Genomic DNA, 4,880 nt, shown 5'->3' on the forward strand with positions numbered 1-4,880 from the left:
GTGGCTGCCCAACATACTGAGGTTTTGACCATTACTATAGATCTGACTCCTGATATATCAAAGCAACCTACACCTCATGATCAGGTCTATTATTCTCTCAGGATTAAGAGTTCATGCAAATACAAGTCATGAGATTTATTATTCATATGACAGTCATCAGGAAAATAATAAATCTCACAACAGTCTAGATCAATATGTCTTAACTCTTAAAACATATTAACACATCAACCAGAAGTCTCCACTTCCATGATCAAGACAAATCATCATGGTTGATATGTTATAGTCTTCGCAGATGAAATGCCCAATTTCATTACCGACTACTAACTATAATTCTAAGTTTACAAAGAACTTGTGATTTATATCTTTTATGACTTTTCACATAAATCACATATTATGCATCTCATGGACTAAATGATAATGTCCAAATATTCATGTCCTAATATTCATGTTACCATTATTTCAGATAATAATAAAACAAATTCATTAAACACAATATTAAGTCATACATAATGTCATACACAACGTCAAACTTAATATCTTACATTGCATCATACAATAGGATTTAAGGACACTAATCCTAACACTAGAGATAGTAATGGTCAATGGGTTAACGTTGTGGGGTAATTGCCAATACTCCCTCTTGTATCTTTAAGGGAGCCTTTGAGGTAACTGCACTGAAACGGTCTGATGTTGCTGTCATCGATAATGCAGATTTGGTATGCAACATGACTGACCTTTTTCAGTTTCCCTTTTTAAGTAATTTTGCTTCAATGGACGTTGCTCATTTTGATTAGCATGTATTTAGCTACCTGAATTCTGTCATATGCAAACTTACATTTAAAACATAATTGGTATGCTGTTGAAATAATTAAGGTTGAAGTTTAATCTTGGGTTTGAGACACACTCCTATCTATGTAGATAATCTTTGACTCTAATTTTTCCCCCTAATAATAAAGAAGCATTTTTGCAGTTTTGCATGTGTAAATTTTAGGTTATTTATGATGGATAAGATTTAAAATTGTAGCTATCATTAATCTGAGAATTCATTTTATATGAGTAGGAGGTTTAAAATTTTAGAACTTTTACCTTGATCTTTTCATAATTTTGTCTGGAATCAAATAGCGGCATGCGGTTACTTTGAGAATAAATTACAATGGATAAGGATAAAGATTTAGATTAGTGTTTGTAGAATTGTAATGGATAAGGATAAGGATTTAGATTGGTGTTTGTAGCTACTACTTTTGATAAATATCACAATGAATTTTGGTTACATAAATGTATTGATTGACATAAGAAATCTTATTTTCATCCACGTTTTAGGAATCATCATTTTCAGATGGGTGGTAAAGGGAGGGAAGTGGATAGTGCATAAAAGTTGCAAGTATCCATTAATAAGAGTAAAAATATATTGATTCTTTTATTTCCTTCTAAATGAATTATTTTTTACTTTTGAATTCTCTTATTTTGAAGATAATATTTTAAAGTGGAGAGTAGGAGTTGTACACTGAAGATTCTGTTCAGCCATTGTGTATGAAGACAAACCACACCATTGTTTATGACAATTGTTAAGAGAAATAGCACAATATCTTTTAAAAGGGTCAACAAAGAATGCAATGATGCAACTCATGCCTTGGGTTAGTGAGAATATTATTTTCTTAGGAATTTTTAGATATTGATGTGAAAGCCATCTTAGTAGTTGTGTCTCTATTTAATGATGATTTATTTGCTTATCCCACTTTGAAGACCATTTTTAAAAAAGAAAAATTAGTTTATTACATACCATGTGTTGGTTTTGAAACTAACGCTTGACAGGTAGTTCTATGTTATTACTGTGTTACCTAAACTCACTACAAAAAAAGAGTCTACTAGCGAGAATAAAATGCCCTCGCAAAAATTCAAATATCGTCGCAAAAGACTATTAGCGAGGGCATGTGGCCCTCAAAAGCCATCATATTTGCTTTTGTTGTTAAAAAAGATTTTGCAACCATGCCTTCACAAATAAATAATTTATGAGGGCAATTTACTGTCGTTACTAAACATATCCGCCTTCGCAAATATATTACCAAACGACGAGAAAAGTCGACCACTTATTTTTAGTGAGGGGGAGTAGTCGTCGTTAACAATTATTTGTGAGGACCTTTATACCCTCACAATTAATTATTTGCAAATTTCAAATTAACGACATACTTTTTAAAGACAAATAATGTCGTCGCTAAAATTTATTTGTGAGGGCTTTTAACCCCTCGCAATTAGTTAGGAATTATAGTGACGACATTAAGCTGTCGCTTAAAATGTTTTTGCAAGGAGTTAAGTGGCATTGCTATTCTATAAATTGCGAGGGACTTTGTCATCACTATAAAATTATTTATGACCAAATTTTTATGTCATCGGTAATAATATTTTATATAATTTTTGAAATATTTTATTATTTATTTATTTTTAATTATTTTATATAATTTTTTTTAACTATCATGTTACGATATTACAATAATTACTAAAAATTGATCAATTGAAAGATAAAAATTCATATAAGTTCAAACTTTAAAATATAGAATGTACAAAGAAATCCTAAAATTAAACCTTGTTTTAAACTTAAACAACTAGAATTATGACAAAATCTATACTAGTCTTCCTCTGAGTTACCCTCCAAGCTGTTTTCAACCTCCCTCCTGTTATTGATTGAGTTGTCCTCTTCATCTCTACTAGTACCATCCTTAAAAAAAACAAAAAAACAAAAAAAAAACAAAACAAAACAAAACAATACATTAAACATAATTCATACACTAGAATATTAACTTTTATAAAAATAATAACAAACAATGGTTAAAGAGAGTGCAAGAGAGATAGAGAGAATTCATGACATGCATTTCATTTATACTCACCCCCTAATCTCCATCCATCCATTTATCCACAATCTTTTTCCAAAAGAGTGTAGGAATGAAGGAAGGATCATTCTTATAACAATCTTCTTTCTTTGTGTACTTTTTAAAAATAGGATTTTTAATGTGAAACATCCAATCAAAATAATAGCATTTCACCAATTGTACAAATTCTTTCTTCACTTCCTCATCTTGTTGCTTATGCTTAAAATGTTGAGCTCTATAGCAAGCATATAGAGTTTCAAACTCAGATCTTGGGTATTCACTAAAAGTCGTCCAAGCTCCATTCAGTTTTCGATAAAAAAGAATAGTAATCTCTCGAGTAGCTTTTGCCTTTTGGTGTGATGATTCTGCCTTCATTTTTACCTTCCCTTGCCATGTCTGCCTTTTTTTATAAGCCCTTGCCATGTCTACCTACTATTAGTTAGTATTAATATGATGAAAGTATATAATATAAATATGTATTTCCAATACGATTGTGTTAAAGACATGACCCACTAGTAAAAGATGATACTCTAGTATAAGATGATACTAGACCTTATCCTCAATCCAACAATACTTATTGCTACAATCAACACATAAATAATTGATTTTCATATCTTTATTTATTAAATGCTTAAATGCATACTCAAGAAAATTTTCAACCCCATTAATATATCTAGTAGAATGATGCATCCAAAATTTATCAACTGACATTTTATCTACTCCCTATAAAGCATCATATTATATAAATAACAACAATAATGGTTGCTAACACATAGGGCTGTAATCGGTTCGGTTCGGTCGGTTTTTTTTTATCCGACCAACCGAAACCGAAATTTTCGGTTTTTAAAAATCTCAACCGAAACCGACCGAAATAGTTGAAAAACCGTCGGTTTCGGATTGTTTCGGTTTCGGTCGATTTTTCGGTCGGTTTCGGTTCCTTCTCATTCGTTTTCTAAGAAAGTAAACAAAGAAAAAAAAAAAAAAAACAAACCCAGAATATTCTCATTCATTTTCTAAGAAAGCAAACAATGAAAAAAAAAAAAAAAAAAAACCCAGAATATAAAAAAAGAGAGAAGAAATTGAAAAAACAAAACAACCAAGCACATGGGTTTTTTCAAAACCCTAACTTTATTTGCACAGAAAAATTGAAAAAATAGCATTGATTCAATATTAAACAAACCCCGAATATAAAAAAGAGAGAAGAAATTGAAAAGATAAACAACCAAGAACATGGGTTTTTTCAAAACCCTAACTTTATTTGCACATAAAAATTGAAAAAATAACATTGATTCAATATTAAACAAACCCAGAGTATAAAAAAGAGAGAGGAAACTATGGAGAAATTAAAGAGAGAGAGAGGGTCACCGTGACTCCATGAAAATGAAAAGATTAGCCGGTGCAGGGAGCCCAGCGTGTGGAGGCCGGCGTAGGAAGGCCAGCGGGTGGAGGCTGGTGCAGGAAGGTCGACGTGTGGGGGCGGCATGTGGAGGCGTGGAGCAGTGAGAGAAGAGGAGGGGCTGAGGGCTGAACTCTTTAAGAAAAAATTGAGAGAAAATGTTGAGGAAGGGGGCGGCTGAACTGAAGAAAAGAAAAGAAAAGGGAAGAATAAAAGAGGGAGGGTATTTCCGTATTTTACCTCACGCTCTAGGGTTTTAAAATTTAGGGAGGGTATTTCCGTATTTTACCTCATGCTCTAAGGTTTTAAAAATTAAATAGCAAAAAGAAACGCCCCCCCCACGCGAAGGCTTGAACCTGGGATCAGCAAGCATTCCACAAAGTAGCATACCACTAAGCCACTGATCAGTTATGTAATAGAATTACATAAATATATATATATTCGGTCGGTTCGGTTCGGTTTCGGGTGAAAAAATCCAGCACCGAAACCGAAACCGAAAATTTCGGTTTTTAAAAACTAAAACCGAAACCAAACCGAACCGAAACCGAACCGAAAATTTGGCAACGGTTCGGTCGGTTTCAGTCGGTTTGTTCGGTTCGTCGGTTTTTTGCACACCCCTA

General features: G+C 32.6%; 1 long non-coding RNA gene across 1 annotated transcript; it reads right to left on the reverse strand.

The window, feature by feature from the left end:
- Positions 1–2,491: 2,491 nt before the first annotated feature.
- Positions 2,492–4,055, reverse strand: LOC136069750 (uncharacterized). Its single transcript, XR_010630967.1, has 2 exons — positions 2,883–4,055; positions 2,492–2,713 (listed from the first exon to the last, which is right to left on the reverse strand). It is a non-coding gene; the product is annotated as an uncharacterized LOC136069750 (long non-coding RNA).
- Between the last annotated feature and the right edge of the window lie 825 nt (positions 4,056–4,880).

Source organism: Quercus suber, unplaced genomic scaffold, assembly GCF_002906115.3.
Source record: "Quercus suber isolate HL8 unplaced genomic scaffold, Cork oak 2.0 scaffold_187, whole genome shotgun sequence".
Lineage (NCBI taxonomy): Eukaryota > Viridiplantae > Streptophyta > Magnoliopsida > Fagales > Fagaceae > Quercus > Quercus suber.